Source organism: Sinohyriopsis cumingii, unplaced genomic scaffold (assembly GCF_028554795.1).
Source record: "Sinohyriopsis cumingii isolate HCF-2022 unplaced genomic scaffold, ASM2855479v2 utg001328l, whole genome shotgun sequence".
Taxonomy (NCBI): Eukaryota; Metazoa; Mollusca; class Bivalvia; order Unionida; family Unionidae; genus Sinohyriopsis; species Sinohyriopsis cumingii.
The window spans coordinates 442,546-456,179 of NW_028315984.1; positions in this window are offsets into that span (position 1 = coordinate 442,546).

Here is a 13,634-nt window from a genome sequence, read left to right on the forward strand (position 1 = left end):
CATCTTTCCAAAATATCTTTTTCTTCTGTGAGGCAATTTCCAGTGTTGTCCTGTAAGGAGGTAATCCGCCATTTATTTGTGCTTGTTAGAATTTGGACCAGTTGCTATGCTTTCCTGCAGTCGTTTCTTTTCAAGTTTTTGTCAATGTCTTTGGACTATTCGATATAGTTTGCTTTTCCTTTTTGCTTGCATTTCTTGACTTCCTGGTTGACTGCCTATTACTGCTCTGCCACTTCTGTATTGTTCTTTCTTATTTCTTCAGTTACCTCCTCTTGTAACTCAGGTTTATGACTTCAGCTATGACCCAGAGCTTTTTGACTGGGCAATGTCTAACCAAGAATCTTGCTGAATGTTTCAGTCTTTGGGCACTGGGCAAGCCATCCACGCTTGCACTTGAAAGTAGACGGTCCCGCCCTACACGAGTCTTCCAGTTATGAATAAATAGTGTGATGTTAAACAGCATCACTCGGCTTAAGAACTACAGAGACGAAGTCAACAGCCATGTGAAAAGGCTGCCAAATAGCTCAATGGCAACATTTTTGTGACCAAGGAGATCAAAGTCAGATCGACTACATCATGGTGAAGTAGGAATGGAATACAAGTTTACATATTAAAGCTAACATAAGCTTTCAATTTAGAGAGTTGACAATTATCAAAAGTATTTATTTATGAAAAATGTAAATGTTAAGATAATCCAAGCATGGTGAGGTCATTAAGCGATGAAGTCTGATTCATGTTTTCCTCCATCTTCTCAGAAATAAGTCGAAAGTAAACGAAGGTATGTAGAACATAAGTATTTGGTTTATCCGAAATGGTACATAACTCTTCCGAAAACAGAGCCACTATAAAGGTCACCATGCATACTTTCTGATGGTGAACGTAATATGACTTAAGATTCATAGTAATCTACTTAAACCTGCTATATCAAATGCTATAATAAAATAATATCATATATTACGTCACTGCATTGAATTGAAAGTATAAACGGTCAATCTTTCTTACGCATCACTAGTACAAAGATTTACCAAAATGTAAGCTTAGATGTGTCTGTAGAATTTGTCAAAGGAGGAGAGACGGACAGACTAACAAGTGGACTAAATATTAGACACGATGCGGTGACATTAAAGTCTATATTGATTCACATATTCTGCTGGTCATCTATATCACTGAACGATAACAAGAAAATGCGATGAAACCTTTCCATGGAAACAAATTTTATAGTCTTGTTTGCTCAGTCTTTATGTCAGCATGTGATTTTTATATCAATTTATTTAATTTTTCTCCAGGGATGACGGTTAATCATGAAAGCAATCGTGAAATTGCAAATTATCAATTCGGTTTTTAGCATAATTATGTATTTTAATTAAATCATCCTTCTCATAAATGCATTTTTTTCGCTTACTTCAAAGTTGTAATAATAACGCTCCAGTCAATACAATTATACAAAGCCTACATATTGTGGGCAGAATTACGCGAAACATTATTTATTGATGATGTTTTTTTCAGTATAGGTTACAATCAATAAAGGGACAGAAACACGTGAGGCAGATTAATAGCTTGAAACGTACTCAAAATTCTGAAATCATTTGTCATGCCTTATTAACTTAAACAAATTTAATATTAATTTAAGGTACTACGAATTTGAAAATTGAAGCTAATGTGCCTAATAGTATAACAGGTATAAAAAAATCATCATTTTAGTTTTAGTTTTACAAATTAATATATGTCCATGATTGCGTCTGCCAGCCTCTCTGTCTGTCTGTCTGTGTGTGTGTGTGTGTGTGTGTGTTGTGGAGGACCAGATACGTATAATTTATCTCCACTAAGAGACATATTTTATTTAAACAGACGATAGGAATGTCAGAGCAAAACTTCTTGATAAAATTCATATTATGTGTGCACATGTGAGAAGGTGACAGAAAATGTATTGTTCAAATTAATTTTTAAAAAGTCATAATAGAGCTTTAAAATGTTCTTTCCGATTAGGAAAAAAATATTAACCATTATAATTGATAGTGCGTTTAGAAAATGTATACCTTTATATGATCCATAGGTCAAATAAGAAATTACGTGAAGGTTACGAAACAAAATTACTCAAAACCATAGATTAACAGCCTACGGAGAGGCCCATAATGTCCGAGTGATCTAAAGCTCTAGCCTTTTCCTATCATTGCCATCACATCATATGACTACGTTAAATGAATGTTTCATTTTTAAAGAAAACCTTGTAAAACTATAGATTGAAAAAAGCTTAAAATCACAGTAAAAGGATGAAACTAAGGCTATTGCTTTTACTTCAAAATAATCACGTGGCTACATGCAGCCCCAACTATTGATGATACAGGATACACACGTAATCTTTGATCATGAGACCCCAAAATCAACATCAGCTTTTCTTAACCCGTATGTGAGATATCACAAAGTTTGATTCTGGTATGTGATGCACAGCTAATGTTATTTTGTGGAAACCATTTGTGAACTTTCAATTACATTGACCATGGACTTTGAGCTCCCCCAAAATGAATATAATTCTGACTAATATTACTTCAAAGCCATCCACAAAGTGTGACCTGAGTACGTGATTCATAATAAGACCAGCTATCTTAACTAATAGGTAGCGATACAAAGATTTTCAGGCTGGCCGTTGTTTTAGTTATATTTGAAGTCGAATTGTTGCCTTTGGCATCTAAGACGAACTTGAAATCACCCGGAAGGCGTTTTGTGTATACCACATGCTGATATCAACATTGTTTCAGGAGATGTTTTGATTTATAAGTTGGCAACTGTATCATTTCTATTGAATCTCTGAATGGCATCATAGGAACCAATTATACATCATTTAAGAGGAGTTCTAATTTTTCAAGAGAGCCACTGGCCACCACACACACACACACACATATATATGTATATGGGTTCGAGTCTCGGATTCAGCCAATGTGGGTATGTGAGAAAGTTTGCTAGTAGCTTCTGGTTGGTCGGTGGCTCCTTCCGGGGGTTATCCCGGGTTCTTCCTCCACCATTAATACTGGTCGCCATGTATAGCCTATCCTTAAACCCTACAACAACACAATAAAGCCTATTCAGGTGATCTAAGGCAACGAATGGGAAGAAACACCATTATTCTCGAAACATCGATGTCACATTAGTCACTGATAAATCAGGCCATTGGTACCATTTTAAGTCTTATTATTAAAATTATTAATACTAATTGTCAACACATACGTAAACATCGGTTTATAGCTCCTATACGATATTATACTTTGGCCAAAATTAAGTAAAGATATTTTGCACATATTACAACAATGAATAACAATTATAAAAATCAAATAAAATTATGTACCAGGAGACAGAAAATATATAACCAACAATTTTTTTGCTATTTTATTCTTGAAGACGTCGTTAAGAGGTTTTACATAATTAGGGATATTTTATGGTAGATTAGCATAATAGGTACTTAGGTGAATGGTCTTACTGCTTGGTGATGACGTAGTTGTTTCAATGTGTTCTATATTTAGATATTCCATGGAAAATTGTCATTAGTTGTATAAATTTAAAACATCTTTATAAAGAAACGTGTTCAATTATAATGTTTCAATTTAGCGTAGCGGTTTTGAAAAAGATCATGTAAATGTTTCTCTGTATATTATTAAGAATGGGTATATGGGTATATTTGATGTTGATAATTATCCTTTGTACAAATATAAATCCGTGGCATGATTCTTTCCATTAATTTTTATGAAATTGTATTCCGATGTTGTGGTCGATACAAATGTTTTCCTCCTTTTACTTTTGGCATTAGATTCCATGGCATAGTTATTTCTTGTATAATTGGACGCTTTCTGTCAAGTTTGATCCAATCGTACTGAGGCTTTTTAGAGGAAAACTCTTTAGAGATTTTCTATTTTTGTGACGGCGGTTATATTTATTCAGCATAAGTTTACAACAATTTGATCGACCTTGCTTCCAGGATATTTGATGTGAAGTATGATCAATTTCTATTGGACGGTTTTGTGGAGGAAATCATTTAAGCGTTGTCTCTTTCCATTTTCGGTGGCAATGTAGATAGCGGATCAAGATCAGATCTGCAAGCTCTCCATATCATGATGCTTTCCTTCGAATTTAGTCAAAGACTGCTGACAAACGTCTTTTAGAGGTTTTCAATTTTTGGAAGCTTTGGTCATTTTGTATAACTTTAAAGGTCTTCATTCTTTTATCTGCTGTTACATTTAGTAAACTTCTATTCTAAGAGTTATGGAGAAGGAGTCGTTAAAAGGGTTTTATACGTTTAGTTACATTTTATTATTATTAACATCAGACATATCTTATGGCATCTTATGCACAATCTAAAATGACGTTTGTCTAGGGTGCTTTCAAATTTGATCAAAATGTTTTTATCTTCTTCTGATCAGAAATTGTTAAAACGATTTTTTTAAATTTTATCATTGGCTGCTATATTTTAAAGCGGATTGACATGATTTGTAAATCATTGAACGCATGTGGTGTCTGGGAAGTTCCAAGAAATATTTGTTGGCGTACACACGTAGGCCGCGGAGCTGTGCTTGAAGCCGCTGTGGCATTCTCGTTACGGTCAGGTGAGTTTAAACAGGACTAAATACCTACTGACAATACAATAAGACATACATCCGATAGTGTTCGGTTTGAATGCTCCATTCAATTCACTCACTATTGTTGTATATATCTGAACTTCATAGAATTTACTAAATATCAAAACTATGTTCTCTGTTGAATACATCGATCATTTGATGAAAGGATACAAACTTACATAGGACAGATAACGTCGTTCTTTACATCAGTAATCACTGAAATGAATTAGTATGTGTATGCCTTCTTTGTGGTCGAGATTTGTAAAATTATGACTCGTTATGGCGAGAGACCACAAAATGTAAACATTAGCGTAAAAATAATTTTCTTGGAACAATTTAAATTTGCGCCTGAAGAAAATCGTCTTGAGCTGATAGAAAACCGTCTTACGCTTAAAGAAAACTGTCTTACACTTGCCAATTGTAGTGATTATATGTATCTTCGTTTGCTTACAGAAGTACATTAAACTTGGCAAAACTGGGTTTCGAATGAATCAATTGACTATACAACACATTAACTTTAAAGTAAATCATTTATTTGGTATCCAACTTTCTGACTTTTGGCATTATATGCGTTTAAAGGGTTTTTTCAAAAGACACCGTGAAACCTAGCACTTTTAATCTGCATTAAACTGTATATTGTTGCATATATTTATTGGCTGCAAAACGAAAAATTGTCATATAGCTACAATTCTCACTATTGTACATTAATAACGTCATATAGAGATTTGACATGATGGAACGAAACTGCATTATATATATATATATATATATATATATATATATATATATATATATATATATATATATATATATATATATATATATATTAGAGTGCATGCATAATTGCATTTTATGAAGGTTGTTGAAATTTATGGGGTATAACGGCGTGTTGATTGGCTTCGGTGTTGAAAAAGTTCGCAAAATAACCTTTGGTCATTTCTGTCATTCCAAACGTTTTAGGCATTCGACTCAAAGGCATGGCCAAATAGCTCATCGAATCTATAAAATGCACTTGTCCCACTTGCATGGAAGTGATTTTGACTCCGTTCAAAGCCACTTTGCGGTGCCTTATTCCGTATAGTATCTCAAAAGAAACTCTCCGTCGTCTCCCGAGAAATTGTGAGCTATGACTGTGGCATGGCGATGACAATCTCCATAACGTTCGTTGTCCTCTTGGCTCCACGCCTCTTCGATGGGGTCTAAGATCCATCGTCTAGCGTGTTCAGTAACCGAAATATTTTTTTCTCACTTCCTCCAGGAATCTTATGGCAGTGAGGGCAATGACTAAAGTTAGGCGCTTCGATGCACTTTTCGCAAGCTTGATTAGGAATGTGAATGCCAGTATCTTGCATGCATTAGAAATCACAAAAGATGAATTCGCTTTCTTGAGGTCATCTTCCTCTTGGGGTAGGTATTTTTGAATGTAGCATTGATGTTCCAAGTCCACGATTTGGTGACAAATGTGACATCGTTTCTTTCCTGAACTTACGTGTGACTTGGCATTATTGATAAGTATGCCTTGCTCACAAGGCGGACACAATCTCAGGAGTTAAACAAGCACTTATGTATTGTTGGTAACAAGAAGGCTGACAAAAGTGAGCTGAAAAGCAGGACAATGTATTCGTTCTTGTCCTTCGTCCAGACAGGGCTGAGAGGCCAAAACTCCTGCGCATTTCGATCCACAATGATTGTGTTACTCTCGATTGCTATAGCCATAGTCACATTTCTCAGAGTAATAACCGTATCCCAGGAATGTGGTGATACTGGCAATGGTATCGAAATGTTCATTGTGATAATAGACGTGAATGTATTTTCCATCCTTAATATCGTTGCCTCTAAATAACAGAGGTCCTCGCACTTCTTGATGGTGTACTTGGAGCTAGGACATCTTGCATTTTTTGAATTTCAGGAATACCACAGGGTGTGTCTTTGGATAGCCCAGCTTGTTGTAACAGGAGTTCTGCTTCACTTCGTTATTTGGCTCGGTCCGATTTTTGAATGTTCTCTCAGGCTCTTTTCCATTCTACCGTGTCGTTCTTGTCGGCATACGTTCATCCCACAACGATAGCCCTGGCTAAACACATCTGGTCTTGAGAGTTGTTAATTGTGGACGAGGCTACTCTTAATGCTGCGAAGGTCGTCCACCAATAAGACCTTTCTGCGTTGTCCGGTCCCCTTGGGGAGAGAGATGTGAGTCATTAACAGTGTCGCTTTTCCATCGTTGATGTGAAATTGGTCGTTGGATTGTTGCACGTGTTGTATCTTGTACATGACTTTGGAAGGTGTCAGTTTGGGTTGCTAAACTCGATCCAAACACGGGATTTCAAGCTGTCGTGATGAATGGAAAGTCTCAAGCGAACGTCTTCTTTGGCTTGACATTGGTGTTTCAGTGTGGTTAACAAAGAATCCAACACCTCGGTGATAAAGCCTTTTGGTTTCTCCAGTTGTACGTCGGACTTGAGATCTTTAAACTACACCGTGTATGTGTATGCCATGGTTCTAAATTTCTAGAGGAGGGCTTTTCCGTCTCTAGAATGTGACAGCAATTTTCAGGGTTTACTAAGGGTGGCAAACTTTGACCGAGTGTAGAATCACTGGGTCTGGATTCTGGCTCACTCATATCAGCTTCAAAATCACTGGCATGAATTTGTGCCAAACTTCAGCTACTGTACGAGGCGATAAATCACATTGATGTCTCTTACTTTCTTCTCCTTTCTCCATGAATTGATGCGTTCGTTTCATCTTGAGTGCGAAAAGTCAAACGATAACATTTTAAACGCCATGGGTCATTTTATATCCATGGCAGAACACCGTGTATAAATGGTGTGTGTCTTGCCTTCCAATATTCATATCACTCTCAAACCGAGCAGAACGATGGAAGAGCCTATACAGATCTAACTTTGATCAGAGCTTTGTGAGGTGTCATAAGAAAATTTTCTTCAGACGGACTACTCACCCTCCTTTTGTGCTAAAAGTCAAGATACTTGATAATTCTCTAAGAAGAAAGGGCATTGGTCTTCAGAGTGTCCAGACCGTCAAGAAAGTACAACGGGTGCTAGAAGAGACACAAGTCAAGATACCTGTTATCTTTGTCAAGAAAAAGGACATCGGTCTCCAGATTGCCCTAAGAAACAACAGGAGCAAGAATAGAGGGGTTCTGGACAGGAAGAAGAGGTACCAGCCCCCAAGGAAGAACCCAGACACGGGCAGAAAGAGAAAAATGAGAAGAATAAAAAGAAAAGAAGGTGAGTAAGAAGTGGAGGAAAAGAATGTGAAAGTGAAGAAATTTAAAAAAAGAGAGAATAAATACAGACGCAGAAAAAGCTTATGAACTTTTTAAAGTTTGTGCTGTGATTAGGATTGCAAAATTTGTACCAGAATAGACCAGACACAAGTGTCTCTTGGTTTTGATGTTTAGAATAAGAACCTACACTCAAGCAATCATACATTCACACATACAATATGGGTAAAAAGGGGCTTTTTGAGTTTTAATTGATTTTGCCAATTGAAATACTATCTCTTTTCGAGAGAAATGGGTGGCCCTGAAAAGGGACTTTGGGTTTATGTTTGTTTACACAACAAGTTTAGGAATGGGACGAAATCATCTTTAACTGCCTTAAGCCTTTGCCACGGCCAAGGCATACTTCTGGACTGCCTTCTGTTGAGGATGATTTGGTAGAAATCACTAAGGGTGGTATGGCAGGCGTAGTCATAGAGTTGGATTATTTAGCCCGGGAAGGTCTTTTTCTCTTCGGTCGTAATGAAAAAGTCTGATACATTTGTTTCAGACTTCTTAACTCTGCTACAATGCCTAAAATACCGTGACCGTTTGACTTTCACTACCTTGTTTCTTAGCTGCTTCTTATTCCTGTCGTTTCCTTCTTGCCTCTTCTTCTTGATGTTGTTACTGAAGGGGGAAAGCTTGTTCAGCTTCCATTTGCTGCTGTAAAACTTTCTCCAATTCTTATTTCTTGTCTCTGTTTGAAATTCTCCACTTGTGGTAAAGAAGGAGAAGGTGGCGAAGGTAATGGTACCTGAACAAATTCTTGCGAAGAAAAAAAATATCGACAAAATCCCAGTTACAATCAACCTCTTCTGGAAGAACGTTAGTGTTGACTTGAGTAGTCCCTGCTATTCCATCGCTTTTCGTCTGCACGGCCGGTGTATCCCAATTCATCGTTTACTTAGTTTCCGTCATGATTGAAAACTGTGTCGCATGGATTGATTGCGCACAGATGCTAGCGCCTCCATATAGGGAATGTGACGTCACAGACTGTTCTCTTCAGATTGGACGACTGACTTCGTGTTGTGACTGAATTTTGTAACGCGTGCTTGGATTGGTGAATGAACTCAATCCGTTTCGATCCACCCTTCCCCTATTAATAACTGCAGTTCACCGAATTCCTTCACCTGTTCTCGTCACAAGATGTGGACCAACGTAGAATCCTCTACTCTCGTATCATCAATGTTGTTCCGTACGGACTTACCCATGTATGTGAAATCATCGCGGACCATTATCAACATCACGGATACAAGCGTTTGGAAAAGAAGAATTTATATGGAGAGACGAAGAGTTTTGTTTTACCGACCAGAAGTAAGACAAAGTTTAAGGAAGAAAAGAAAACCTATACGATGCCCTCTATGTTTTCGGAATAATGTTAAAAGAAATGCAAAGGCTCCTTTCAGGGCCACTCATATGCTTCGAAAAGAACTGCTTTCTTGTCTGCAACTTTTTAATGTTGTATAAATGTTTTTCTCTTTTCTGTGTTATCTTTGTCCCGCCAGTTACGTTCTCGCCAAGCGTTCTAGGCTTTTTCCCCGCCGTTTGCTCAGATTGAGATCAGCCTCCTCTTGCTACATTGTTGCTCATCGTCAGTACGGCGACGTCACTTGCTCTGTTCCATTCCTCTTGTCACCATACAGTCCCAATACTTTTTTGTCAATGTATAGTCCCACCCATGTTACAATTTCCAATGTTAAGTTCCCCATTGTCCCTATATCGTCCCAGGGGGGTCTGTAATATATGTTCCTATTGTCCATATAAATCTTGTCCCTATATCATCCCAGGGGGGTCTGTAATGTATTTTTTCCATTGTCCCTATATCGTCCCAATTCACTACTCACGATGCGATGGCATTAAGTTCTACACTGATTCTATAGGTCATCTATATCACTGAACGATAACAAGAAATTCGATGAAACCTTTCCCTGGAGACAAATATTATAGCCAAGTTTGCTTTATGTCAGATGTGATTTTTTATCAATTAATGTATTTAACTTTTCTCCAGAGATGACGGATAATCATGGAAGCAATCGTGAAATTGCAAATTATCTTTTTGGATTGCAGCTTAATAATGTATTTTAACTACATCATTTTCACAGGAATGCTTGTTTCGCTTACTTCAAAGTTGTAATAAAAATGCTCCAGTCAATAAAATAATACAAAAACTACACATTGTGAAGCATTATTTATTGACGATGTTTTGTTCAGTATAAGTTATAAACTATAAAGGGACAGAAACACGTGCGGGAGATTAATAACTTGAAACGTACTCAAAATACTGAAATCATGTGTCATGCCTTGTTAACTTGTTGTGCATGTGTGTGTGTGTGTGTGTGTGTGTGTGTGTGTGTGTGTGGTGGGGGACCAGAAAAGTAGAATGCATCTCAGCTAAGAGTCATATTTTATTTAAAACATACGCTAGAAGAAGACACTGGATATTTGACAAAACTGAATTCAGTGCAAATTAGCGGCATCGGAAATTATGCATGAAAGTTTATGTGCATTTGAGGAATAGAGAACATCATACATTTGCAAGTATTGATCAAATGTTTCATAGGGGTAAACGATATCAAAAACAAATGTATAAACTTCAGAATGCTAGTGAGGACATTCATGCATTGTTAATCATTTACATGCACAGAGTGTGCTCGGAAATAATTATATTGACTATGAAATGAAAGTGATACTGCTGCTTGATTTACACAGTTTCTTGTAATATTCCAGGTAAAATGCAATACGTGTTGTCCACCGAGTTGAAACGTGCCAGTAGCTTCTCGTGGGTCGGTGGTTTTTCCGGTGTTTAAGCAGATCTTCCTCCACCATTTATATTGGCAGATATGTATAGCCTATCTTGTACTGATAAACGACGTTAAACCCTACAACAACACCAGCTGTATGCTACTAAGTTGATATATGGGCGTGTCTGCTACGTCCGTATACCTAGTCCACCGACTTTCCCTACAGACCCGCGTTACAATCTTCTTAGAGTACAAATTAATACTCTGTAGCCTGTATTATAATGCCATTTATTCGGATTGATAACAGGTATGTTAGCGTTTTAGTGTTATCAAGCATTCTCCGATATAATCCAGGAATACAAATTGTCCTTCTATTAATTATATATTTGCAATCCACTGTCTATCCGTCACTCTCTTTCTCCCTGTCACTCTGCTCTTTTCTCCGTCTGTTTGTCTGCTTGCCTCTCTCTCTCTCTCTCTCCCTCTCTTTCTGTATATATATATATATATATATATATATATATATATATATATATATATATATATATGTGTGTGTGTGTGTGTGTACGTATAGATAGATATATAGCTAGATAGATAAATATATTGATTGAGGGAAGAAAGAAACATGTTGTGTTCGGCGTCGGTATCATTGAAGCATACGTAAACACACTACATGTCTTATTTGATATAGTCTGTTAACACATTTTTATATCCGAATGTAGCATTCTCCAGATTGACCGATGTCTATAATTATGTAATGAATTTACCAAATTGATCTCACATATATACGTCAAGTTATCTACATACAGCTCTATACATGTATCATTGTAAATGCGCTAAATAAATAATAGCATATCCAACGACAATATCCCATTTTAACGCATGAAAAAGTTATATCGAGCATGCGATTTAACCCCTACATAATAAGCAAGGGTTGATTATTAGAAAACAACATAACAACAAGTTTATATAAATCTCCAGTCACTTGCATATGGTAAATAAGTTCAAATTTTATCCATACATGCAAGCTATGATGAAATTAACATTTATAAAATTCTTAAAGCATTATAATTCTGAAATATGTAGGGAAAGTTATATCAAGGCCAGACGAGAACTTATTGGAAACATGTTTCCAGAAAAAGTATTCAAATAAAAAAGAAAACCAGGCTGACATTATTTTTATAGAGGATGATGATGGAGAGTGGTTGATGCAATATTGTCATTTTCTGTTGCATCATATAGTCATTAGAAGCCAACACCCATTAAAAACCTAACTTCCAAAAATGGCATCAGGGAAATCATCAATATATGCTCTTGGATCTAATCAGTTTGAAACGAGCACCCTAATGTAATACAGTGATGTAATTCACAACAACTTTGATTGAATTCTCAATAACCTCAATCTAATGCTTTTATTTATGAACACGTTAGTAAAGATCGGTTTATAGCTCCTATACGATATTATACTCGAATCACTTTTGCCAAAATTAAGTAATGATATTTTGTACATATTACAGCAATGAATAACAATTATTACAAAGAAATAAAAGTATGTACCGGGAGGTAGAAAATGTGTAGGCATATCTACCAATATTTTCCTGTTCTGTTGTTGAAGACGTCGTTAAGAAGTTTTATATAATTAGGGATATTTGATGGCAGATTAGCATAATAGGTACTTAGGTGAATGGTCTTTATGCTTGGTGATAACGTAGTTGTTTCAATGTGTTCTAGTTTTAGAAGTTTCATGGCAGATTGTCATTAGGTGTATAAATTTAAAACAGCTTAATAAACGAAATCGTTCAATTATAATGTTTCAATTTAGCGGAGCGGTTTTGGAAAAGATCATGAAAATGTTTATCTGTATATTATTAAGAGTGGGTATATTTGATTTTGTAACTATCCTTTGTACAAATATAGATCCGTGGCATGAGTCTTTCCATGAAATGTTATGGAATCGTATTTTGATGTAGGGGTCGTTACAAATGTTTTCCTCCTTTTACTTTTGGCAACATATGCCGTGACATAGTTATTTCTTGCATAATTGGACGCATTCTGTCAAGTCTGATCCAATCGTACTGAGGCTTTTTAGAGGAAAACTCTGTAGAGATTTTCTTTTTTGGTGACGGTGTTTATATTTTTTTAGCATAAGTTTACAAACACTTGATCGACTTTTCTGTCAGGATATTTGATGTGAAGTATTGGGCGGTTTTGAGGAGGAAATAATTTCAGCGACGTCTCTTTCCAGTATCGGTGGCAATGTTGGTAGCGGATCAAGATCAGATGTGCAAGCTCTCCATATCATGATGCTTTCTTTCACATTTGGTCAAAGACTGCTGACATACGTCTTTTAGAGGCTTTCTAATCTTAGAAGCTGTGGTTATTTGGTATAACTGGAAAGGTCTTCATTCTTTTATCTGCTGTTACATTTGGTAAATTTATATTCTAGGAGTTCTGGAGAAGGAGTCGTTGAAATGGTTTTCTACTTTTATTTACATTTTATTATTATTAACATCGGACATATCTTATGGCATCTTATGCACAAATCTGAATTGACTTTTTTCTAGGGTGCTTTCAAATTTAATCAAGATATTTTCATCTCCTCTTGATCATATACTGTTTAAACGATTTTTTATAAATGTTATCTTTGCCTGCCATAATTGAAGGCGGATTCACACGATTTGTAACATACTGAAAGCATGTCCCGTAATGTTGCTTTGGGACATGTTTAGTGTTAATTTGGTCATGTGATCTTTGAGAAGTGCAAAGAAACATTTTTTGACGAACGCACGTTGTATGCGGAGCTGTACTTGAAGCTGTCGTGACTTTCTCCTTACGGTCAGGTGAGCTTAAACAAGACTATATACCTAATGACAATAAAATAAAACATACATCCGATAGTGTTCGTTTGAATGCTCCATTCAACTCACTCACTACTGTTGTATCTCTTTAACCTTAATCGGATTTACTTGAAATATCAAAGTCATGTTCTCTGTTGAATACATCGGTCAT